Raw genomic sequence first — 27250 nt, forward strand, 5'->3', positions numbered from 1 at the left:
ATCATGTGTAATCTCTTTAGAGCTGGCAAAGGGAGCCTCACTCTAGCCTGGGGGTCCTCTGTGACCTCCGGCTAAGCCCTGGGTTTACTCCTCGGCCCAGACCTCCTTGCCCTGTATGTAGGGCTATGCCCTGGACCCTAAGCTTCTGGAAGGCAGGGAGCAGGTCTTATTCATCTCTGGATCCCAACACCTCGCACAGTGCTTGGCCCTCAGTGAGAGGCCAGTGACTGTGCTGGACCAGGAACTGAAATGGGGCGAATCTGATACAACACTCTGGGTGAAATAACGCATCCATCCCCTCCTCAGCCAACCACTGAAAGATCTGGGTTGGCATTCTGTTCTGCAGACATTAGGGTTGTCTTTTAAAGAATTTTTTTTAAGCCATACAGATATTGAGTAAAAGTCTGGAGACCGCTGCCATAAACAATGTCTAAGGCACTCTTACATCCCGGCCCCTCTGGCCTCCGAGGTCAGAGCAGAGCCTGGGGTCCGAGGCGGCTGCCCTGAGGTGGGTGTGAAGAGTGAGCTGCACAGCCCTGGAGCCGGGCCACGCAGCCGGGGAGGGCCCCGGCGGGGGGGTCTCCAGGCAGCCATGGAATGGGCTGCCGGCTGCTCTCAAACTACAGCAGCTCAGGCTGCTGGCTCAGCCTCTCTCCATTCAAAGGCCCTTTGCTCAGTCTGCAGCTGCCCCCACCACCCATGGGTCTTTAGGATCTTCATCCTTGCATCCCGTGGCCCAGCATTTACTGAGCACACTTTACCCTCCTGCGCTTCCCGCCCAGCTGGCTCCTGAAGACCTCATGGCTGGGGCCATCTGCGTGGATGCAGGACCTCCTGCTTCTGAGACAGACAGCGTGGTGGTTTTCCTTCTCTGTCCAGGAAGTGGCCATCCCACTGCTGTGTGTCACCACTGCTTTCTCTGCAGGTCTCTCAGGGTTTGGGAGAGGCTCAGCCTCCCTCTCATATCAAGGATTCCCACACGTTCACAAATAAAGATGCCAAAACAGGCCAACAAAAATTGTGGCATCCTTTTTACACTTAGATTTAGGAAAATGGTGCTTTTAATAAGACATTTCACAGTTTGCTGGTTTTTATACACAGCAAAAATATGATTGAAAAATATTTGACTGACGTGAAATATCAGAAATTTTATGACAATAATGTAACTTCAAACATTGATAATCATGACTGTTATGATTTAAATAATTGCTACATTCTACTCATAATCTATTGATTAAATTCTAAAAATAGACCCAAAATGTCCCATCACAGAAGGAGGTGTCACAAAATATAAATGTGCTAATTATAAGATAATTATAGGAAACATAGAAAATGTTCATTTATAGTGCATTAGCGACAGTCTGGGTCTGCGAATGTAAAATTGAAAGATGACGTCTTTCCATTCTCTCATTTTAGCTCTGCTATAAGCAAAACTTTAAAATTGAGGCTCTTGTGACCGTGTGGTACGGAATAAATGGACTGCCCTATGACAGCACCATAACAGGCCCTGTCAGTCCCCAGCCCAGACCCCGACAAGGCTGCAGCCAAGGCCCAGCATAGCAGCCACTGGATGCAGAAGGGCTACAGCTCTCTGACCGCGTCTATGGCGGGGGCGTGTCCCAGGAGAAGGACCGGCTCCACCCCATCCCTGCCTCCCTGGACCATTCATTTGCAAGCACCTGGCTCAAAGTCGGCCTTCTTCCCAGCAGCCTGCGCCTCTTTCTCTTTGCTTTTCCTCAGCCTGCTGGAACAATGTGCCAGCAGAGCAGGGCAATAGCTGGGAGTTTACATACCCCTGGGGGCTCTCCTTAGCCAAGAGCTGACTGGGTGAGGGGTAGAAATGCCCCAGCTCTCTCACCCCTGATTCGGTCAACTCTGAGACTCATATTGTCTTCAGAGCTCGCTTTCGAGACTTTCCTTGACATTGTGACTTTTCTTGGCCTGCTTCCCTTCCTGGGCCCACTTCCCCACTCCCTGATCAGTTTTCCTAGGAAGCCCTCCCAATAAGGCACATTCACATGCATCTTGGTCTGTCATCTCAACCTATGACAGGAACTTAGCTTTGTTACTGACTGTGTGGCTTTGGACAAGTTACTGGTCCTGCCTGAATCTGTTTCTTAATCCTCAAAATCGAGGTGGACATACTGACCTCCTGGGGCCACTGTAAGCATCAGAGGTCATGTATATGAGGTATCTGGCATGGGTCAGTTGCAGTAGACGTCAGCTGTTTTTGCTAGTTCCCCAAGGCCATAGGCTCACTCACCTGGCCATTGGCAATCTCCTCTGTGGCTGGGGCAGGCAGGGACTTAAGAGCTGGGATGGAGAGGCAAGTCCAGTTGCTTGTTGTCCTGGGAATCAGTCCACAGCCCTTTCAACTTCACTGGGTCTGAGTAATTCAGCCATGAGCTTTTTCAAACCCGTAGCACAATGTCAGGATATAAGAACATGATTAGGGTGTGGGGTGCCAGGAGAGGATTCAGGATTTGATCTCAATTCTTTCCAGGGTTGTATCCTGACCATGGAAATCTTCAGTGGTTTTGTACAGGGTTGACTCTGACAAGCGAGGCTCTGCCTGGTTCAGGTCTATTGCTATGTTTTGGGACGTGCTTGGGGCCTGTGAGTTGGTGACAGGCTGTCGGGGCCAGGGTTCCCAGGAGGGAGGCTGGGCTGGAATGAGAATCCAGTGGCCCTGCAATCAGGGAAGCGATCAGAGTTTCTCGCGTTATGTGCACTATCAGGTAAGGCAAATCCAAGAGGTTCATTTCCTCTTTCTCCCGGTGAGAGTGATAGGAATCTGATGCCGTACTGTCCACTCTCGGGCTGGCCCAGCCGTTTCATTTTCTCTGACTCCTTCATTTCACTCACTTCATTCTTCCTAGACGTAGAACATAGCTCTCTTAGGTCAACTGCCCTAAGCCTCTATCCTCTGAGGTCTTAAACATCTGCTTTGGTTTGCTACCTTGACTCCAGAAGAATTCTCCTTTGCTGTTAACTGTAAATGCGGATGGTGTAGATAACACTTTAACGTGAGTCAGAACGGGCCTGATAAAATCACATGCCTCGGGCAGACAAGATGGTCTCAAGGAAGAAGCTGGGCTGGGTAGGTCATGGGAGAGGGTATCTGCTTGGAAGAAGTGAGGTGGGCAGGGCAGTGCCCGAGTGCAGAGAGCTGTCTCAACAGCAGGTTTGGCCTGATTCTGCTAGCAGAGCCTGTCTGCACCCCACGTGCTTTGTTGCCTTAAGTACAAAGGTTAAGAGAAACAGCCCTTGCTAGCCTGCGAGGTAGCAGTGAGGAGAAAAAGCAGAGGGACCCACAGACTGACTCTAAGACTGTCGCTGTGAACAAGTGCTCACGTGTGAGTGATGGTCCCCTGCCTGGAACACAGCTCCCTGTTTTCACAGCAGAGATCTAGAAGGCAGTCTCTAGGTAAACAGGAGTTGGGGCAGACTGATACAGCCGACTCATCCCATCTAGAATTCTCTAGAAAGTGCTCTCGGAGGGGTTGTAACATCTAAAGAGTGAGCACCCAAAACTCCTCTCACCCGGAAGGAAGTGGGTTCCTGTCCTCTGAGGCCGGGCGTGCTGGGTGAGCCCTGCAGACGTGGGCTGCAGAGGAGCACAGAGCTGGAGCTTCCTGCCCGGGTCCGAGCAGGCGGGGCTGAGGACAGACGCCCCGGTGCCCTGTGTCTAGAGCCGGCTGAGGTCTCTCAGCCCCCAGCTCCTGCCGTCGAGGCTGGGGCTCCGGAGAAAGGGTACAGCCCTGCCGTGGACTCGCCGTCCTCTGCTCCACGAGGGTTAAGCGTCAGTTCCAGGTCACAGCTGGGAAAGTGCACCCGAGATACACACCGCCTTCTGTGACCGACTCGGGGCGAAGGGTCAGTGAGAGCCACCCAGACCAGGACAGGGTTTCTCTTTCCTCCAAGGTCGTCAACAAAGGGAGCACTGTTGCCAGAGGCTATAATGACGAATGTCAGTTCGTCCTGGAAGCACATCTCATGTTACTCACCCTGAGGCCTTCTGGAAGCCACCGTAACCCTCCCCACCATGGTGTGTACACAACACTCAGCACACCTGTTGGTCCAGACTGTTTGCCCAAAACACTAACTGGCCTCCGTGGTCCCTCAGCTCACCCCGAATCCTGTGTACTGTGCAGGCGTTGTCCGCCTCGCCCGACTCGATTTCCTGGGGGCACTTGTTTGTTGTTATTAAACCGTGTTTTTTGTGGAAACGTGGAAGCATGGCACGCGGGCAGGCAGGGATTACTTCCTGCTTCCCGGCTTCCATGCGTCTACCCCGACCGTGCCGGTTTGGCTCTCAGCCTTCTTTCTCTTGCTCACGTGAAGCAGCCAGTTTGGTTAACAGCATGTCTAGGCAGATAATTCTCGTCCATTAACTGGGCATTTACAGACACACCTGTGTTGTCCTCAGATGGAGGGACTGGTTGCTTTAGGAGGGGTGCATGGCTGCTCTGTGAAAAGAGGCCCCGTTGCTTATGTTATGCCCAGGCCCGCAGTGAGCCAGACAGGGCACAGGACGGTTCTGTGGGACAGCGTCTCTCCTGGTTGCTATGGGACAGAGTGGCCTGGGAGGAGCATCCTCCTGTGGCATCCTCTGGAAAATGCTGGCTCTCTCCAACAGTCCCAGGCGTGCGGACCTCAGGGCAGGAAATGGACTTCTCTGCTTCAGCCTTGACTCTGTGAGCGCTCACTGGAAAGCTGTTGGTGAAGCCCAATGCTGTCTTCTAGATTACCCGGGATGCTGTTTAGGGAATATCTTTGGAGATGAGCTGGTCTGAATTCTGAAGTGTCAGTGTGAGCTCAGTTCAGCGCAGATACAGTCTCAAAATTCCGTGGCCTCCTTCTCTAAGTGTCTCCATAGCAGGCCCTCCTGGTGAAGCTGTGTCTTGCTATCTATATTGGATTGACTGGCTCTGTGGCATTTTCCCAACTCTGTTCTGCTAGCTGCTGACCATCACTGTTGGACGGGTTTGAGGAGTTGTCCAGGGGCCTCCATGGCCCTTCCTGGGCCAATTTGTGACAGTCTTATGCTGGGTTTACAGAAACCACACAGTGGTAGATGAAGGAACCTGCTACATGAGGACCTGGTGGTCCTCCCAGGCCAGGACTATGTGGCTACAGCTGCTGCTTCCTGGGAACTCCCAGCTCTATGGGAATTCAGTCTGGCAATGGTGTTGACAAGAGCAGGCTGGTGCTCGGGGCGCGCTACAGGGTCTTATCAAGCCCACACTTCTTACAGTGTAACTTTACTGAGTGGAAAATGCATGGGAAACAGGCAGAGTGTGCTTCACACCTCAACTGACTCCTGGAAATGGCATCACAAAACATCCTGTCACCAAGCGATTGAATAGAAATTCGTTGCCCATAAGAGCAACTTTACATTTGAGAGGTATGTGCCTGAACTAAGACTTGGAGGAGATGCAGCTCCAGTGACCCGTGTGTCTTGCGACCCCCTCTGAAATCAGCATGCACTGATTCCTGTCTGTCTCTTGAGTTCAGATGTTCCCGGAGAGAGAATCTCATTGGACCAGTTAGCCATTGTCACTCCTCTTGGCCCTCTCTAGCTTACAGACTGTCAGCCCATTCGAGATTTGCTGTTAACTGTTCTCAGGTCAGGTACTTATTCTTGATTTAATCGCTGTTGGTCAAAATAATGGGGCTCATTTGGAGTGATATTTGCTGAAGTAACCCCTCAGAAGGGTGTTATGGTTATGTCAGGCTTTCTGAGGTTTGGTGTGACCAATATACTAATTCCTTCCTTCAACAGGCTGACTTAAAACCTTATTAACATGCTTTTAGCACGGCACTCAGTTCACTAGAAATTGCTGCAATCAAATTGCCCTTAGCAAGGACTATTACATGAGACAATGGCTGAGACAGGCATAGTTTACTGGGACTTGAATAAATTAATAGAGCAGAGAATGTGAGCCATGGGAAACCAGTGGAGGGCGGGTAGTTACATCATATTTGCAACCCAGCTCTTCCGGTTATCTATTGTCACCTAACAAATCATTCCAAAAGTCAGTGGCCTCAATCAACAACCATTGTATGACACTCACAGATTCCGTTGGGGCAGGAATTTGGATACAACACAGAGGACATGGCTTGCGTCTGCTCTACAATATCTGGGACTGACTAGAATGGCTGGGGACAGGAATCATCTGGAGAATGATTCACTTCATGCAAGTGACTGGCATCTGGGCTGGGATGGCTGAAAGCATGGGCTCAGCTGGGACTGTCAACCAGACCGCTGACACACGGCCTCCCTGTGTGGCTCAGAATTCCAAGAGGAACCGAGTGAGCAAGGCGAAAGTCCCATGACCTAGCATGACCTAGCCTTGGAGGTCACATAACATCACTCCACCATACTCCATTGGTCAAAGCAGGCACAAGTCCATCCAGATTCATGGGGAGGGGACATAACCCCCATTTCTCAATGGGAGGAATGTCAAGGGATTGGTGGCCTTGTCTTAAAAAGGCCACACCAGGGATCAATTTTCTGTTTTCTGTAAGGATCTTCTCCCTCTGGTATGCTTGGGGAAAGGAGGTTTCCTCAGTTCAGCTCCCAAATTGTGCATAACCAGCTACTCCTCCAGAAAGGGTGTCTTTTCCAGCTCCACTGACGGTCATTATTCCCCTTGCCGAGGATCTTGGCATCCAATAATGGATTGTGGTTTCAACATTGCAATTCTGCTACTTCCACAAGGGTCTCCATGGGGAGGGCAGGCAACATCGGGTGGGCCCCATTTCTCACTTCCCTTGACAAAAGCATAATCCACATTTGTGTGGATTCATCATATTTTGTGAAAGACTGAGAGAACCGAAAGGAATAACAACACGTGAAGAAAGGCATTTAAAACTACATTATGGGCAGGACTCTGCCCAGAATGCAAATGAAAAGTCTCCAAGGGGTTACAGGCAGTCGGTCACCTCCGTCTGCCTGCATGTCTGCCCCTATCTCTTAGAGAGGACCCTTATAAAATCTGCATGCTAATCTTCATTCACTTTTTGGGAAATTCCAACTCTACCCCTGAAGTTATTTTTGGCCCCAAGACTGAGCTCTCTTTCTCTAATAGTATATTTCCTTAAGTTTGAGTTATTCAACCCATATTGATACTCAAGGGGACTCCAGTGGGATAGTCTCTGGTGGTCTTGGGCACTCCAGATTCCTTAGATCTTTCCAGAGGGAAGCTTTGGTGTTCTAAGTCTCATGGATTCATTTAGGAATCATTCATCCAGACTGCGTGGAGGTGTCCCCGTCAACGTGAGTTAGATATATATCTTATTTTTCTTATTGTCTAGCTGTAGTGGTTTGAACACACACAAATAGACCTTTCTAAACCACAGTAGAGGCTAAAAGCATAAGGAGAAAAGAAATATTTTCCTAACTACCCTAGAATGTGCATGACCTTCTTTCTGAGAATAGGAATTAGCTTTTACTTCCTAACCTAACCCTTCTTTCCTCTCCTTCCCAAGTGTGTTCTTCGAGCCTCCAGGAAATGGGAAATTGATCTGTTCCTGGCCAAGTACAATTTGATACCCAAGACCTGGCCGAAACTTTGAAATTATACTTTTAAATTCTCAATTAAACTCTTAGGAAACGGCAATCTTCTCACTCAGTCTCTGTCAGGGAGGGGAGTGGAGTGGGTTAGAGGCGGGGTTGCTTCATTTCTTAAGTCTGAAGGAGTTGTCAGCAGTGCCAAAGAGCTGGTGGTCCAGCTCTGTCGCAAGAACCCAGCTGATGGCAACAGATTTCCGCCCAGATTCACAGTCTGGCCTTCTGAAAAGCCAGTGCTTCTCTAGGCATGAAATCCATTCATAAGCAGATTCAACACCATGTTCTTCCAGAAATGTTGACTTTACGTATCACTGAACAAGAGCCCAGCCCCGCAGACACTGCTGATTAGAATGGTAGTCAGCGTGCTCCCAGCCCTGCACTTAGTCCCCTCCGGCACAGCAGACACCAGCCGCCCAAACGAGAGCTCTTCTCTCTTAGTGGTTTTGTTTCCTTTCTATCTCTGCCTGGTAACAGTCACTGGCCAAGGCAGCTTGATGTCAGCCTTCTTCATCACTGCCCCCTCCATATCACCTCTCTTTGTGATCTTGTCAATTCAGTTCTGATTTCCTGCTTGTTTCCACCATTTCCACTTCCTAAAACATAACTTCTATATTTTCTGATCGCTTCACCGCCAATCTTCCAGTACTTAAACCAACTCATTCTTTCCTTTCCAATTCTCTGAACTTTTCTCCTACCATCCACGTCTTCACAGTCCCATGTCCTTTGGCTTTGAGTATGTTTTTATTACATAATGATCCATAAGTTATCATTAATGTCTTAGATTTTGAAGTGTCTATTTTGCTATTAAACCAGCATGAACATAAAAGGTCAAAAGTAACTGTATGATTACGAGATGCCTGAAGTGGCCCTAGGAAGAAGTCCTGAGTTGTTAGGCTGTGAGACCCATACTGACTTGGTAATGACTCTCCCCCTTTTGAAAGTCCCACCGTACATTCAAGGGAAACCTCCTGAGATTAATTAACTCATTAACTTGTTCTTATTTCGTGCTTAAAACATAAATAATGTCAATCTTAGAGAACCACATTTTTATAGTCAGAGCTTTTGTTTGAAATCAAATAGCTTTTGGGCCAGCCCCGTGGCCGAGTGGTTGGGTCTGTGCACTTCGCTTCGGAGGCCCAGGTTTTCACCAGTTCGGATCCTGGGCACAGACGTGGCATCACTCATCAGGCCATGCTGAGGCGGCGTCCCACATGCCACAACTAGAAGGACCCACAACTAAAATATACAACTATGAACTGGGGGCACTTTGGGGAGAAGCAGAAAGAAAAAAAAAGAAGATTGGCAACAGATATTAGCTCAGGTGCTGATCTTTAAATAAAAAAAAAAGAAATAGATTTCATCTTCAGTAAGTGGGTTAGACTCCATGTGAATTAAAAATGTGATAATCATATTTACAAATTTGTTTTTGATGTGGTAACATTCTCAATAATTTTTATCATAGTTTAGGTATACTAAAAATAAACATCCCCAAAATAAGCTTGAACAAATATTCTTCAGTAAATCTCTTTTGAAATGTGACTCATGCTGCATTCCTGCTTGGTTTCCGGGTTCTAGAAGAATCTGTTCTGGGGATCTAGGCATATCTGGTATTCTCAGGTAGACTTTTTTGACTTACTCCCGCTCCTCTCCTTAGGCTTGATCTCCTTCTGAGAAGTTCTCACAACATCCTTTTATAATGGGGGACTATGGTCGTAATTTAACGCCCAGACCAGTGCCAGGCGAAAGGCTCAAATAAATATCGATTGAATGATTGAGTTGAGTGACTAAATGATTGAGTTGGCATTTTAATGAATGAAGACATAGAGGGGAACTGTGTAGGAAATAATAAGAAATGTCATGGTTTAAACCAGGTCTCATCGAAAACACACCTATCTTATTTGCTGCACATAATCCTAATGAAAATCACTTGATTTCTTTTACAGCATATTTGATTTATAACTTACAGACTTTCAATTTGTAACTGTGACATTGAGTTTTCATCTTTAGACTGGATAGCAGCTAGTGCCCTGTACAGTAATAGAGAAATAGTGCTGAACTTCCTGATCAGCCTTCAAAAGTCCAGATTTCTACCTATGTGGGTGCAAATCTCTGCCAGCCACGTGGGCAGTAGCAGTGGTCCTGGGTGGGGCTCCGGCCCTCCCTGTCCAGAGCTGGCTTAACTGCTGCCCTTCCCCGGGTCAACAGCATTTCTGCTAATGGAGTCCTTGCTGACCCAACATCCATTCCCAAGACCCTTTCCTCTTACCCACCTCTACTCTAAAGAATCGGAAAGCTAAATATTCGCTCTCTCAGCCTCCCTCAAAGCCAGGCTTTGCCATGAGGCTGAGTCGGGGAGCATGAGATACAAACAGAAGATCTTCCGTTCAGTTGTTAGCATTCCTGAGAGAAGAGACAGACGTTGCTAATGTCAACATCTCCTATTTTTCATGCCCTGAATGTGGACGTAATGGGGAGAGATGCAGCAACCATCTTGCAATAGTGGAGCACTAAGCTGATGCTCTAAGGACAGTGGAGCAGGTGGTAAAAAGAGCCTGGGTTCTTGTTAACACAGTCACCAGCTCTGGACATTGCCCACCTTAGGATTCCTTGTTACCTGAGTAGAGTAAATCCCTGCTTGTTTTTGCCTGCATTAGCTGGGCTTGCTATTAATTGCAGCCCAAAGCATTCCTAACTGATAGAGCTAAGTAGGCTATTTTTTGACTGCATCTTAGTCTAAATCTAACTATACCCTTAATCTAAATCTAATCTTAATCTAAATACATCTTTAATCTAAATGTGACTCTAATCTGAATCCAAACCTAACCTTAATGTAAATATAAATGCTTTAAGAAGGGGCCCACCTTAAGGGGTAACAGCCTTTCCTGTTTGCACATCTTGTTTTCACTTCATGGCAAAAAAAATAAGCCTCATGCTATGTTTTGCAGATTTTATCGCATAAAAAGCTTTCGAGAACGTGACTCATTTTTCAGAAAAGTAGAAATATCTCTTTTCTCAACTTGGTCTAAGACCTACATGCTATCCCCAATTTAAAGTCAAAGTTATTTTGGAATTAACTAATCAATAACATACCACATCAGCAAACAATGGTTAGTCTTCAGGCTCCTAGCTGTGATTATGTATCTGTAACAAACGGGATGGGTAGGGCAATAAGTCTTCTGGCCCATCGTCCAACTTTAAATGAAATTGTTTAGACTATGGTTATTAAATGCTAAACGAAAATGCAGAAATACTTCCAAATCCACTTGATGCAAAGCCTCTGAAACGCTTAGCCCTTTTCATCTCTGGGAGTTAGGAGAGCCTCGTGCTTTGACTAAAACCACCAAGCAAGCCCCCCGCCTCCGTCTCTCCTGCTTTCTCCTTGCCTTGTCCCTCAAAGCCCAATGTTAATAGGTTGCACATGGTGTTAACGGAACCTCCGTTCCTCCCCAAAGTCAACACTGCCAAGACGCCCTGACTTTGAGCCGGTCTCTCGGGTTCCTGGCTCCGGTTTCGTGTGAGCTGAAGCGCTCTTTCAGGAGACCAGGAAGATGTGCAGTGCAGCACTGTGGAAAATGTGAAACACCAGGCGTGTGATGGATTTTTCAAATCTGGACTATGAAAGCGAAACTTGGCTTGTTTGCTGTCTGGCTGATAAGGATGGCTGGGAGACGAAGACTTTGCTTTGCTGTCTCCACAGCAGACTCTGAGCATTGATCTTAAAAGGCACATTGCAGATGAAAGAGGTGATTAAACCGGACAGGCGTTTGTTTTCCACCTATTGGTAATCACTGCGAGAGTCGGAGCCGCCTGGACACTTAGATGGGCCGGGAGCTGGAGGCAGGGGGACGGGCCAGGCGTAGATGGACCAGACCTCAGGCTCCAAACACGCCAAGGCCTTGGGAAAGCACAGCCTGCGTTCTGTCTGTGGCGGGAAACGTGACTTCTGTGTGGCTGCCTCCCCAGAGGGAAGGCCGTGCTCCAGCTGAAAAATGGCCTTCTCCGTCTTGAGTAAGCCTACTGTTTTCAGGCACTCACAGCTGATTTTTTGTCTAAAAACTTCTCGCTTTTGACCTTTCAAGATATGTAAGATCGTGCAGGGTATTTTCATTTGTTTGACGTGTCTCCCTTGCCTCTACAGAGGCAAGATGTCATGCCTGTTTGGGGGTTTACAGTCTGAGTGATTATGCTTCCCAGACCCCACGAGGGAGCCGAGGTCTGTAAGTGCGGCTGGCGAGCTCATGTTATTATTATATGTGGCACTTCTCTCCTGACATTCTTCCCTTCACATAGTGTGGGGGTGGCTGATTTTACCAAATATGTTTTAATGGCCCTCTCATATTTAATGGTATTATGGAAACCACTAATTTTGACCATGACCCTTAAAAAGAAATACAGTGACATCACAACCTAGTACCTCTTCTAAACCTTTTTATGTACAATGTACTCTGATAGTTTCTACTTTATTCTATTTTATTTTTTTAAAAATGCTGGTCATGACCACTAAATTTATTTCATGACTCATTAAGGAGTTGCGAATTGCTGTTTAAAAAACACTGGGAGAGCATAACTAATGTCAAAGGACAAATAGTATTTTGAATTAGAAAATGCTTCTACCCTACTGAGAGTAATGGTGTAAATCTAAATTCATTGGTGTTAAAAATGGCGCATGCCGCCTGTGGTGGACAGACTTCTCCAACGGCCCCCGACGACTCCTGCCTCCTGGTAGTCACAGCTCCGTCTAGGCCCTGCCTCTTGAATGTAGTCTGGGCCCGCCGACTTGCTACTAGTTGCTAGAAGTAGTACGGCAGTAAAAGTGATGGGGTGCCATTTTTGTGATGGGTTTACAGAAGACATCTTGCTCTTGCCAGCACTCTCCTTCTGGCTCTTTACATGCTTTCTCTCACCAATGAAGCTGGAGAGGCCCACGTGGCAAGGCACTGAGGTGGCTCCTGACCAATTGCACATCATTGCCCAGTTGAGCCTTCAGGCAAAACCACAGTCCCAATCAACACCTTGCTTGCAGCCTTGTGCGAGACCCGGCTAACCCATGCCTGGATTTGTGGCCTCCAGGAACTGTGAGATAACGAGTAATTGTTTTAAGCAACTAAGTTTTGGGGGCAATTTGTTAAGCAGAGATAGGTAACTCATACATTAGCTCTTTAGGAAGCACAAGACTGACTTTGCGCTCTTGGCTTTGAGACTGTGTCCCTTTGTCTCCACGGACACAACAAAAAAGACATTTGGATATCTGCCTTTTCTTGGAGATGTAGCACTCACCTAGTCATTGACAGAGAAGCTTTGAAATTTGCTTCTGAAAGTCAGTGCCTAAAGATTCCTTCGGCACAAAGAAGATGGAAGACTTTAGAGTTATGGTAATTTTAGTGTTAAGCACTATTTTGTTACAAGAGCACTCCAGATGAGAATATTTGGAGAAAGACAATGCTAAATTGCTTGATTTGACAAAATAGGCTTTTCTGAACCATGCAGGATTAAGACATTTAGGAATGACACAATCGCCCAGCTTTGCATCATGTATATACGTCTGAATGCTGGAATGCTCCAGGGCTCACTCCTTGGACACCTTCTCTTTTCCACCTACATTCACTACCTGAGTGAATCAGCCAGTCTCATGCGTCTAAATATCATCCACATGCTGAGAAAAACCTAAAAATATGTCTCAAGTTTGGACTTTTTCCTTGAATTCCAGATTGGTCTCTCCAACTGCCTACTCAACATCTCCATTTGGAGGTCTAATAAGCATCTCACACTTAAGACATCAATCTTCAAATCCTCACCCCCCTCCCACTCTCTTTCCTATCTTAAAAAAATGACAATTTCATCCTTTGGTTCTCATGCCAAACGATCTTGGAGTTACTCTTGACTCCTCTCTTTCTTTCACAACCTACGTCTAATCCATTAGCAAGTCCTATTGGTGCTTCCTTCAAAATAATCAGGATCTGGCTGCTTCTCAGACCTCTGGTCCAAGTCTTTAATATCCTTCTGAATTGGTCTACCTGCTTCTGCCTTTGCTCCCATACAGCCCATTCCAACACAGCACCGGGGGGAAACTTATTAAAGCAAAAGTCAGATCCTGTCACCCCTGCTCACAACATGGCCATGCTGTACGTCACTTACAAAGGGCCCATGATGCCGATTTAAGGTGCTCCCCTTCTTCTCTGACCTTAACTGCTGCCGCTCTGCCCTCTCCCTCGCTCCGCCCATGCTAGCTCTTTGCGTGTTTCCATGACTGCTGCAAATGCTTCTTTCTTCAGACATCCACACGGATCACTCATTCAGTTCTTTCAGCTCTTTGTTCAAATGCTAGTTGGGCTTCCTCGACCACATTTTAATAAGTTGTAGTCACCTGTTCCATGCTCCCAGAAAACTCTCTCTCTCTTCCTCATTGTATTTTCCTCCATATCATTTCCACCTGCCATAGCATACACTTTACCCGGAAACACCATATACACAGGTATTTATTGTCTGTTTCCCAACACTACCATATGGGCTCCTGAGGGCAGCCATTTCTGTCTGTATCCTCAGTCCCTAGCACAGTGCTTGGTTCAGACTAGACATCACCAGCTATTTGCTGAATGAATGGATGAAGCTCTTTTCTCACCGGCCATTCTTTGCTTTTCCATCCACATTAGAGGGATTCATTTGGTCGTCCCTGAGCACCCAGAGCTCAGGGGAACCCAGCATAGGGACTGGTCATAGAGAAGAAGGACTTATTTTGTCTGTATTTGCACATCACAATTGTATGAGGTCTGATTTCTCTTAGGCCTGACTTTATTTCTTTCACCTTCTACCTGATACACTGGTGATCAGTTAAGCAACTACAGGAAAGAAAAATGTCTGGGATCTCCATAGTCTGCAAGAATCAGAAGAAGATTGAATTCAATGGAGATCTAGTCCCTGGTTAATAAGAGCAATGTTTCTGCATGCAAGAGGCATGAATCTGCGTGTTAAAAGAGAGTTAGTCAAAATAGGGAATAATAAACCCTTGAGAACTAGGTTTTAGAATCTTTTTCAAATCTGGCTCATCTTCAGACTTTGAAAAACCTCATGATACCCATCATTAGCATGTAGTGACTGTCTTAAAGTATGTATGTGCCTTTTTCCCTAGACAGGATTGTTTGTAAATAACACTAGAGTTGATTAATATCAAAAGGCCTGCCCAAATAATGGAAAGCAATGCTGGAGAGAGAAGCCAGAGGCCCCGGACACTGCAGCTCACATTCTTTTCTGAAGGCATCATGCCTCCGGGGGAGGAACAAAGGCCCGACTGCGGAATTAAGATGGGGTGGCAATCAGAACTTTGAATTTTTTGGCATTTCCTAGTTGGAGGCTTAACCTTCTGAATACTTGAACATCATTACATGTGGTTTCTTTAAAGAGCCTCAAACAAAGCAAATCATTTAAGGAATGTCCTAAAAGACATGTCGTTCAGAGGAACTGTGCTTTAGTCCCTCCGGACATGAGTATACCTTCAGAGAGTTTCTCTTGAATTGCTGGAATTTGCAATAGCACAAAAGACAACAATCCTGTGGACTCAAATTTCTCCTGACTCATGGTATCCAAACTACACCAAATGGTTCTTACCAAATAATTCTCTTGAATGCATAATTTCAAAGCAAACATCAGCTTTGAAAATAGGCAGCCAGACCTCCTTTACCACGGAGCCTGAAAGCAAGCAAGCAAGCAGGGCCAGTGGGTGTCGGGTGGCGAGCATATTTGGGAAAGATGTTTTAATGAAAGGAGGTTGTGAGAGTGCAGTATCTCATTTATGTAACCGGTTGGAAAGGGGCTAATTGGAGTGTTTAGAAATGTATGAGTTATCTTTTCTGCGTGTCATTCTTAGTACTATTAACATCTAATATTTATTGAGCACTTTCTACGCAGTAGGTAAAGGGCTTTACATGGATTCCCTCACCGATTCTTACGGCAGCTCTCTGAGACGCAGAGACCATTATCATTCCTAACTCACCTGCGGAGAAGTGCGGGGTAGTAAGGTTAAGTACTTCGCCCGAGTTAGTCTACTCTGTAACTGTGGAGCCAGCATGCGCTCTGGTCTACATGACTGGAGGCCCTGCACTTTAGTCCCATCATGCCCCATGCAGCCCACCACCCTCCCCAGTCATCCGAGAGGATCGCATTGAGCTACTAATGACACTTCTGCAGCCCTGTCCCTCCCAGTCGGGTCTGGATGGAACCAATTGAGGTTCAACTTTCGGGAAATCGTCTGTGGCCCATCTCCAGGTGCATCCGTTTTCCTTTGCCTTCAGCCTAATGACGCCGAACACACAGAAAGGAGTTGTTCTTCCTTAAACGGCCAGCGATGGCTTTAATAAGGAGGGCGTGGATCCAACCCTGTCAGGCGCCTATATGGTTTTGGAATCGTGTTTCCAAGGATGAGATTAGATTCTTAAAGATTTACTCTAATACTTTGCATTCCCAAAGCACAGTCCTGTGGTTTTATATCCCTTTCTGCTTACCAAGAGGCCATTCCTTTTCCACTCTGTTTATGGCCCAAAAGGCTTATTGGCTGACTCTAGGGCTTAGAATAGTTGTGGAAGGCCAGGTGGGTGGGGGTGGCTGGTTTCCTGGCACAGTGTCCCAAGGCCTTCGCTATGGCTCTACTTAGGAACCATAAATGGGTCTCTCTCGCAGGAGAGAGACCAGTGCTTACAAGCCTATCAGTGTGTACGTAGGTGTCTGTGTTTTGGGTGGGAGGGGCGTAGTGTTGATGTACACTGTAGTTGTTGAACCCACTGCTATTTTTAAGAGAGAAAGAAGACATAAGCTGCAGGCATGCACACAAATGTTACTGTGGGCAGTAAGTTGGTTAAGTATTGAGTACCTGCTGTGTGCCAGACACCATGCAAGGTGATGGGGACAAAACTGTAAGCAGAAACAGACCCAGGTCCTGGCTTCCTGGGGTTTCCAGTCTACTGAGGGGAATAAACAATGAAAGAAAACTGTAATTGTGCTTGTGCTCTGAAGGAGAGGTGCCTTGTGTGAGGAGAGCATCAACAGGGGAACTGACTCTGGTCAAGGGAGTCAGTGCAGGTACCTTGAGAACTTAAGGCTTGAGCCGAGATCTGAAGGAAGAGAAGAAACCAACTAGACTAAGGAACAGGGAATCTCCGGGCCGGACTCCAAAGCAGGTCAGGGCCACGTGGCTGGACCATGTGGCATGAATCCCTGGCTGCAGGGAGGCAGGAGGATGGGGAAGAGTGGCTTCTGCCTCTGGGGCGCTCTCTGGGCCCATACCCTCTCCAGAGCTGTCATTCACATGGTTTTCCTCTCCCTTCGGAGGTTGTGGCCACTCTGAGTGGTAGTTAAGAGCAGCCAACAGGAGCCTAACAATATAGCAAAGCCATTTCCACTCCTTAGAAAATTAGCTACGGGAAGTTTTAAACCTGCACCCCCACTCTCCTATAGTTTTTATTTATTCCTGAGTGTCTCTTCCATCCAGCTATAGGAAGTGCATCTGCTCTAAAGTCCTGATCCTCGGATGGAGCTCATTCTAGCCTGAGGCCCCGCTGCAGACAGGACCGAGGCCCTTGACACTGCCAGGAGGCCGTCACCCAAGTCTTTGTGGTGGTGGACTACCTTGACACGGCAGGTGGCAAGAGCACTTCTCGCGTCAAGAAATGTTCAATCCAGATCAGAGAGAAGGAACGACCCCAGAAGCAAACTGTCGGTAGGTGAGAAAATGCAGTTCCTTCTCCCAGTCTGCCTCGGGGGGTCACTGCCACTCTCCCGGTGCCAGCGTTCCATCCCTCGGCCAGCGATGGCGGCACACGCTCTCTCCTCATCACAAGCCCAGAGAGGCACAAGGATTAAAGGCCTGCCTGACAAATGCAGTGGGATTAGGAGCTTCCTTCTTTGAGCACTTGACAGCCAATCCGATTTTATCTCCCAATGACGGGGCTTAAATGCAACTCAGAAGTAAAGGCTGCAATCCACAGACTTTCGCTGATGGCTCCTGTCACATTGGAGACACCACTGATGGTGTGTGCGCTTAGATCCCACATCAGAGGAGGAAGGGCGTCTACACTGCATGACTGAGCCAGCCCCAGGCCCATCACCGTTCTTCTCATCCTCTCTTAGCCAGAGGGACCACCTTTCAAGCAGAGCTAGCCCTTGCAGACACAAAAGTGTGGGTCACATATGCCCAGCAGGCCAGGGCAGGCTCTAGGAGGGGCATGGGAAATGACTAAGACAATCCACAACCCCTCAACTTCCAGGAGAGAATAAACAAAACAGCTTGTAACTGATGCCATACAGGAACCATATACTAAAACAAATCAACGTCAGATAGGAAAGGAGACCATTCCCGCAGCCTGGTGACTTGTGACCCGCCCCATCAGCTAGTGGAGCGCTGTGGTGCTGGAACATAGGGAATGTCCATGTGCTGCCAGCTGCGGGCAGCGTCTCCCCTCTGGGGCTTCTAGAGAGGACCACAAGCCCTCTTCCTCTGCACAGGCTCCTGCCTTCGGACCCTAGCTCTCTAACAGCCACTTCTACCTCCCTTGTTTTCTGCAGAGCCCCTGGGCCTCTCTCCTCTTGCATAACAAGTTCCACACCCCTGTCCACCCCAACCCCCACCCTTGAAGGCCATCTCTGCAGACTTCCTGATTCCAGTGGTGCCACATGTGACTTGACCAAGGCACCCTCCGCTGGCAGCCTTGGGCCCCCAGGGTCTCCATCAGCTGGGCTGAGTGCCTTCATCGCTCGAAGCTTCTCCATCAGCGAGGGGCGCAGGAACACTGTTTCGGGGCTGCTACCTCATTGTCTGAGGTGAGGATCCCCTTCGCTGGTTTTCAACCCAGGCTGCACTTTAGAGTCACCCGGGGAGCTTTTAAAAGCTACCACGGCCTGGGTGCAGCCCAGCCCTTTGAAATCAGAGTATCTGGAACCACACCCAGGAAAGGGAGCTTTAAACGCTCGCCAGGTGATTCTATTGTGCAGCCCGTGCTGAGAACCAATGATTTACCCTCTGCTAGTCCACACCCTCTGCCCTAAATCTGTTAGGACGCAGGGGTTGCACTTCTTACTCATCCACTCCCCGGCTTCAGATAATAAAATATGTAATAAATTTAGCAGTGTGAATCCCAGCCTGGAGAGACAGAAAGGAGGGAAGAGAGAGAGAGTTATGCTCCCACAAGCTTCACCCTCCCTTGGCCAGACCTACTTAAGTGAGAGATTCACTCCTGTAGGCATTTTTTTTTTAAATTCTGGAAATATCCAGCGTTCACAGCATACCCTCTGACCTCATGCATTCCATTCTTCCTGCAAAACCTTTAAAAAAATCAATCTTCTTAAAAAAAGTCACTTTACTTAGACTAGCTTTTTACCCCATGACCCATCTAGAATGGCAGGTGCTTAGCAATTCAGGAGACTGGGCATGAGCTGCCATTTGTAAGATGACATCAGGCTCCTCCAACCCTGTGCACACCTCGCCCTTTGCTTGGATCCAACAGGCTCCCAAGGAGATGTCCAGTCTGGCCAAACGGAGGGGTGGCCATAGCCCTGCAGGAGGTTCTTGCCCTGACCTCTGCTGTGATGTCCCCTGGAGCGTCTCCAGTCTAGCAGCTCAGGGTAGTAATGAATCCTTGTTTAAACAGCATACGAGGGACAGTAAGAAACCAACTCCTTTTAGGTGATGGAAAGAGTCAAATTGGTTGAAAGTCAGATCAGAGCTCATTAAACTCGCTCCGACTCTTACACAACCACAGATAACCTCAGAGAAATGTTGCTTTTCTTTTTCTTTTTCCTTTCTTTGAGTCCCACCCTCACCCCCACCCCTACCCCCGCACCTCTTTGCTGAGACAAATGCTCCCCTGAAATAAGATCATGTTGTATTTCAGATGGAGAAATTAGATCCCGGTTGGGTTTTAAAAGTCCCCCCAAATCTCTTGAATGAACCCAATTTGGCCACGTACTTTCAGGATGAGCTCACGTGAAATCACAACAAACCTCATCGTGAATTCTGTAATCCGCTCATGGTCCGGAGCATGCGCTTCGAATAAATCTTGGCATTTTCAGTCTCGAGCAATGCTGAAGCCAGGTCGCGGCAATTCCGGGCAAATGTCAGTCTCCGAGTCTGCCACTGTGGGTTAAATGCATGTGGTTTAAAATAACAGGGAGGCACCAGCACTGTCCCTGGGGCTGGGGACCCGCACGCGGGGCACGTGCAGCCACGGACAAGGAGGCACAGCCTGACGGGGTCTGAGCCTGGAGACGCCGCCAGCTAACGTGCTGGAAGAGCTGCAGTCCCTCTGGGCCAGGGACTAACGCACCCGCTTCCGGAGAGCGCCCTCACTCGCACCTCGTTCAGAAAGGACCGGTTTCAGACCGTGAGCGTGGAGCGTGCATTAGTTTGCTTGGGCTGCCATAATAAAGTGCCACGGACTGGGTGGCTCAGGTGACAGAAACCTCCCTCACGGTCCTGGAGGAGGGAGTCCCAGACCCGGGCACTGGCAGGGTTGTCTCCTCCTGGGGGCTGTGAGGCAGGTCTGTGCAGGCCTGCCTCCTTCGTTTGTGGCCGTCTTCTCCCTGTCTCTTCACATCGGCTTTCCTCTACAGCTGTCTGTCTCTGTGGCCAAATTTCCCCTTTTTATAAGGATATCAGTCATTGGATTTAGGGCCGCCCACTGTCATAACCTCATTTAACTTGATTGCCTCTGGACAGACTCTGTCTCCAAATAGGGTCACATCTAAGGGACTGGGATTAAGGCTACAACGTATCTTTTGGGGGAGGGACACAATTCAACCCATAACAGACCACAACTAAAATGGAATCTACTAACAACAGCTAACACTGAGCATTCATGCCGTCCATTCGGCATTGCTTCCAGTGCTTGACATTGATAAGCTAATTAGTTTAATTCTCACGACCCTATGAAGTCAGTACCATCATTATCCAAATTTTAGAATGGAAGAAATTGAGTCACAGCAAGGTTAGGTAACTTGCCCAAGGTCACGCTGCTAGTAAGAGCCGTGGATTCTGTCAACTGCTCTCCTACACAGCCTCGATATTTGATGTTTGTGGCAGCCAGGAGAACGTGCCTCACCGACCTCCACCGAGGCCACACTTGGCACAGGTGGCTCCCGGCCAGCGCCCCAACAATGAGGTCATAGCAAGGCAGCCTATCCCAGGAGTTGGGGGACTCCTGTGGCAGCCAGGGATGGGCTTGTGGGCTCCCTGACAGCCAGGCCCAGTTCTTCACACTGCGGGCAGTCTAGGATGCTTCCACCCGCTCCCCGCCCTGCCCTCTCTCCTGCCCCTGGGTCAGACTGCATCACTGTCCGAGGGTGGCAGGCGTCCCAGCTCTCTGAAGCTCCCTCTTCATTTTCTTGCACAGGTGTCTCGCCTCATAAATCCTGGCATGTTTAATCACAACTCCATGTTATATCTTGGAGGTCCTGGACAAACACAATATTTAATTCAAAACTTTCAGGAAATACATAGGTTTAGTTCTGTCTGAATCAAATTGATTTAGTCCATTTGTGTTTTAAAAACCATGACACTCAAATAAATGTATTTTTTCACCATATACGGTTAGGGATGCCATAAGACGCATTTTTGTTTCGTGTTCAGGAAATTCACATAGTTTATGCCAGTTTTCACGCTGTTTCTCTCTGTCCTTGCTCAAACACACAGAGCTCCCAGAGCACACGCAAGCCCTCAGCAACGGGCTGACAGATGGCCCGCCTGCAGGGTTGGGGACTCCTTCGCCCCTCGACTTCTCAACACTGAGCCCGGCTGGAGGAGGGAGGCGAAGGCAGACCAGGTTGATGGTGGGGTCCTGGCTGTAAGAGCGTTACCTGGACTCCTGCCCCTTCTTGAGAAGCGAGCGCTCTCCCAGAGGGTCTGGTTCTGCACCTGGGGGGATGGGAGAGGCTCTCACGGGGTGCAGGAGATCCAGCATGCTGTGGAGGCAGGAATGGTGGCCTGGTAACGGCTTACTCTGGGTGGTTATATTACTAAAATAAACCCCCTTCCTCTTTTCCTTTACCAGCTGAACCACTCACCTTGGCCAGGGCCTTTGGTCCCAGCCTCAGCTCTGCTGCTAGTTAGCCGTCTAGTGGGCATTTAACTTATTTTGGCCTCCGACTCCCCTTCTGTAGTCAAACTGAATTGAGTTCCACCATGCGTGGTTGGGATGAACGACCTCTAAGGTCCTTCTCTACGCTAATATTCTCTGAAATGCCCATCTCGGCATGAACATCGATCGGCCCAGATAAATTTGCAGGGTGTCAGAACAGGACGGAGAACATCTTCGAGCCCTGAGCCATTTCTGCCACTTTCTACCCCTAGAAAAACCACACAGTGACCCCCACACTCCCTGGGGTATTGCGACCACAGGCTGGGATATGCTACAAGAGTGGGAATACCCACTTCTTTATGAGCTTCGTGGCCCTCAACTTCCCGGTTGACTGTACTAATCCAGGTGCTTACCATACGTACTGTTTTCTGTTGTTATTTTCTTTTTTAATTTCAGGAGGAGCGGCTTGACTGGAGGTATATCCAATCTCTGTATTACCATGCTCTGTTATCATGGCGTCCCACCGCATCTTCCTTGGGTTTAATGAACAGCACCAGAGTGACTCCTTCACTTCTCAGGACCATCTCAGGAATTTTTAAATCGGAGCATGAGGCTGATGGGAAGTGGCTCTCCCGGCCAGCAGGAACATCTATGGGGCAGCTGTGACGTGACTGAGGGTAGTGTTTGCTGATAGGCCCTGCTAATAATCCAGTGAGATGCTGGCATTCTTGGCAGGGCCCAGAAAGAGCAGCAACAGACCAACAGCTCTCCTGGCCGCTAAGGCCCCTGTAAGATTCCTGGTCCTTGCTGTTCCTGAGCAGAGGAGATTGGGAAGTTCTGTGAGCCCAGCTGGGCCATCCTACCTCCTGCAGATGGGAGTTTTTGTCAAGAAACCTTGGTCACTAGCTGGTTTACATATATCCCGTAGAAAGGTTTAATCCGCCTTTGAAGCTACTCGCTGGAGCAGAGCTTGATAGTAGAGCCAGGAGAAAAGGAATTCCTGGGGAGACGGTCCTTTGCACTGAAACTGCCTCATCGCAAGGGGAGGGACTGAAGCTCTTCCAGCCTGTGAGTCTCTCCTGATTTTGGGGTGGCCAGGGAAGGGTAGGAAGAGGCCTTGGGGAGGGGAAGAGGACACTTCATGATACTTTTGATTCTAGAATTATAAAACAAACTCTCTGCTCTTTACCATAATGCATTTCTTATTCTTTTAATTTCTTGGATTTTGCTTAAGCCAAGGACCCAGGGAATCCTCATGGATCCCAGTGAAGAGACTAATTGATGATTTTCCCCCAACAGAGTCCAGTCCTGGCGTCGTGGGCCACAGAGTCAGTGGACCTCCGCCTGCTGGTCTGCCGCCTCCTCCGGGCTGCACCTCTCACTCTTTGACCCTTTAGGGCAGGTGCTTGTCCTGATAGAAGAAACCCCTGGAGCCCCATCTGTGCTTGCTGGGGAAACCCTGAGAAAAATGCGCTTTCTCAAAGAAAAGCACTCACTGCAGAAATGTAGGGCCCAGCCTGCAGGGCACTTCGTGAGAGCTGGGACACTGGACCGCGCGGCTACACGTTGTTGGACTTTCTTCAAGGGACAGTCGTTCTACATTGGCTCAACAAGTGTGTTACTTACCCAGTTGCCTAGGAGTGCAGGCCATCTGTGCAATGGCAAAATGCATTCTTTTTAGAATCGTTGCAGAATAAGGGGCTTTAACGTGGTTGCTCATAGTCCTGGTGATTATTCTCCAGAAATTTTGCGAATAAGTATATTTCTTGATTCCTGGAATAGGTGCTGTCTAGCAGGCCTGGAAATAGAGCAAATGTTGGTAAAGCAGATGATATTTTCCAGTTGACTTTTATGATAACCAGAGCTCTGTTGCCATGGAAAAAATCCATCAGTACTCTGAGTTGAAAACATTTGGGAAGAAGGCTGATGGTTATTTCCAGTTCCATAGAGAGCAACATTCATCCATTCCACAGATACTCACGGAAAGTCTGCCATGTGCCACAGTGTCCTAGGAGCAAGGGATCCAGCAGTGAGCAAAGCGGACACACATCTCTCCTCTCACGGAGCACACGGCCTGGGAGGGGGAGCCAGGTAGTTATAAAAAATAGGTAAACTGCAGAGTCTGTCAAAGGGTGATAAATGCTGTGGGGGAACTGAAGCCAGGAAGAAAGAGTGGAGGTGGAGGTGGGGATAGACAGGCACAGCTTCTCTAAGCAGGTGACTTTCAAACAGGCCCTGAGGAAGGGCGGAGGCATCCACGTGGATACTGGGGATGAATTCCCAGGAAGAGATAGCAGCCAGTGCAAAGGCTCTGAGATAAAAGTCTGGGGCTGTCAAGAAACAATCAAAAGCCCAGTGGGCAGGACTAGGGTGAGCAGAGGGGAGAGCAGTGGGACAGAGGTCAGAGGCGGCTGGACCCCAGGCTCTGCAGGCCTCTCGGGGCCGGCCACCATCTGCCTTGCCTTCCTTCCTCAAGGTATCTCTGCTGCTGGCCCTTCCCATGCACAAACATCCATAGCCCACCTTCCTGGAGGCCCAGCTGTAGGGCCTTCTCTGGCGTCTCTGGCCACAGCCATTGCTGACGCCCCTCGCTGCTACCGAGAGCGCTCCTTACTCCCTGGGTCTTCCAGTGCCGCCATGTTGAGTCGCATCATTTCCTGAGTGTCTTCACTTCCTGTTCAGATTCTTGCTGAGTCTGGGTTAACCATGCGGGGCCTTTTCCTGTATTTCCTACAACAGTTGGTGCAGCGTCAGGCATCAGCTAATGCAAGAATACCTGTGACATGCAAACTCCAACTCGCCATTTCGAGCTTTAAGAACGTTAGGAGCTCCTTTTCCTTTTGCCTGGGAGATAGAATGCTGTCCAGGGATTGTTTAGTCTTGTCTACTGATCAATATTCTTATTTTAAGTATAACGATCTAATATAAGAAAGAGTTCAGCCCCAAATTCCAATGTTACAGAGTTTCAAAGTTTACTACATTTGTCCTATGTACTTATAATTGAAAATAGTGCGTGTTTTTTCAAATCATTCTCAATTTTCTCTGTGCTAAAATACAGAATAGATTTTTTTTTTCATCCTGCAAGTAGCTCTCAAACCATAAAGATGTAATATTCTACAGTTCTTGGATACTGACTCCTAGCTTAGTGCAAGAGGGGGCAGCTTTCCTGCCACGGGGGGCCATGCTCTTGACTTAGACCTCTCCTTGATCCCCCCTAAGGTGGGCCTCTCGCCTTGTTCATCTGGGGTCCCCATCATCCAGAGACCTGGGAGGGGTCTGATAAATGCCACTCTGTAAGTTACTATTATCATCCCCTTTTTGCAGACAAGAAAGTTATAATTTGAGGTTGTAATTTGCTGAAGGTCACCCGGATAATTAGTGACAGCGTCAGAACGAGGACCCGTTTTTTTTCTGACCAAGTTAGTTTGAGTCAGTGTTCCCAGATTTATTGTCAGCACTCAGCACTTTGGAACGCATAGAGGGGACACAGCGTATCTCAACCACACGACTCTTTTATTTTGCACTTTGTAAATTTGTCACGTGAATCTGAGGGGCAAATGGGGCAGCTTCTTGGGCCCTTGTCTGGTGGAGGCAGAAAGATGTGGGGGTCCTGAGTGGAGATGCAGAGGGAGGGTCCTGGGTCCGAGCTGGCACTTGGAGAGCACAGTGATGGCAGTTAAAAAAGGTGCCTGGGAGGAGGACAGTGACAGGGGCGCTTGCTATTTTTTTCTGTGGTCAAAAAAGTTGCCACTTACTTCTTTCCTGAGTCCCATAATCTATGAGTATTTGGATGAATCCTGCTAGGTGGTGGGATAAAATCTGGATACAAATCCAGCCTTGTGGTAGAGGCATAAGTGATTTTCGGCGACTGGACAATGGGCGAGCACGATACTGTCTGGGCAGGAGCCAGGAGGAGAGATGAGCGGGGAGAAATGTTCCAGAAACTCTTGTCCCTGGGACAGCCTCAGCCTGGGAAAGAGGCTCTGCAGCCTGGTCCTTCACTGCCGACGGGCGGGTGACTGATCTTGGCAGAGCTTGCTCCTCTCCAGGAAGGGCGAGCAGGAAGAGCAGGGGGTTTAAGCTCAGGGTGGCGGGCTCAGCCTGCCCCATGCAGCTCCCACCCCTACAAGCCGATGCCTCATCTTTGGCTGTGTCCCCTCTGGGAGATATAAAGGAAGCCACAGAGTCTGGAGAGCTGAGTTCTAGCCCAGCTCTGAGGCTCCTTTTATGGCCTTAGGCGAGCTTTCTTCTTCTCTTGTCTTCCATTTTGTAGAAGGAGGTTCCTTACCAAATGGTCGCTCAGATCTTTCAGCTGAACACCCTATGAGGCCATGACGTTTTTCCTCCAGGTCACAACTGTTTGCTGGAGATGAAGTCGGATGGAGAGGAATAAGAGAGGATGGGGAATTTTGGGAAAACTCGGGTGGGAGGCAAGGAGTGGGGCTTTCTGTCACTTTGGCGTCTCCTCTGTTGCAGCTGGCGTTTGACGGGGTAATTTCTTTGGCATATCTTTCTTTAGATCTAGTTCCATCGGGGAAAGAAATATGGGTAAGGGGTCAAGCCATGCTGGGAAATGAAGTCCTCTTCCCTTTTTTGCCACTAATTAAAACCTATATCCGGGTAGCATTTGGCTGTTGTTTCCACCTGCCCAGGCCTCCAGCCCACATATCCTCGCCCAGCCTGGTTTCCCAGTCTGTTGCCCCCATTTTAAGGATGAACGATCCCAGTACTCAGAGAGCTGACATCATCTTGCCCAAGCTTACAAATAGTGCCCGCTGTTTTACCCAGAAACCGCAATCAAACACAAGCGATCCAGAGCGATCGAAAAGCAAACACACTGGGGAGCCGTGGCACCCTCCTTAAATTGCCTTTGGAAAACTCTTCAGCTTATAAATAGTGACTAATTTAACTCCAGGAAAATAAATTGGCTCTGGGTCAGATCATTTATGTCTGCCTGCAGGAAGATGAGCTGCATTATAGATCTAGGCAAATATGGTAGCTTCAATACTGGCCCTGTTAGAACCGTTGAGCTGAAGTTTTCAGAGGACAATTCATAACGTTGTCGTCCCGTCCCCCACACCCCTCACTTCTCTCACTGCATGGAACGTGGCCTTTCTCCATGTCTTAAACTCCAGACAGGAGCCCCCAGAGCGACCTCCCCCTCTTTGACACATGCAGTTTTCTGATTTATGGGAATTGTGAAAGATTACCCTCCTCTATCTGAATGAAGTTCCTCACTGTGGAAACCCCGCGGAGACCACAGACTCGGACTCTGTGCCCGCCGGGCCTCCTGCCTCTGAAAAGAGCCATTCACAGGCCCCAGCAGCCTGGCCATCGCTGGGACTCGGGGCTTGTTTTTGCTAGAAAAATTTTATGGGTTAGGGAGCTTTGCTGGATTCCGTGTAAAGGGTCACCGTAGACAGTTGCTCAGTCTGTGTATGGTAAACGTTTACAGACTCTTAGTGTCGAGCCCGGGAAACTCGGCAGAGTCCAGGGGGCAAGGCAACAGACACTGTTGGCAGCACAGTCACTGCCAAGGCTGCGACGTTAATGGCTGAGCTGGAGCTGTCTGGGCTTGAAGTAGTTCACACCAGAGATGCCAGAGCCAGACACGTCT

General features: G+C 48.5%; 1 long non-coding RNA gene across 1 annotated transcript; it reads left to right on the top strand.

The window, feature by feature from the left end:
- The first annotated feature begins 18127 nt into the window (after positions 1-18127).
- Positions 18128-23343, top strand: LOC138917371 (uncharacterized). Its single transcript, XR_011425245.1, has 2 exons — positions 18128-18382; positions 22090-23343. It is a non-coding gene; the product is annotated as an uncharacterized lncRNA (long non-coding RNA).
- Positions 23344-27250: the final 3907 nt, after the last annotated feature.

The sequence above is a fragment of the Equus caballus genome, chromosome 14, assembly GCF_041296265.1.
Source record: "Equus caballus isolate H_3958 breed thoroughbred chromosome 14, TB-T2T, whole genome shotgun sequence".
NCBI lineage: Eukaryota > Metazoa > Chordata > Mammalia > Perissodactyla > Equidae > Equus > Equus caballus.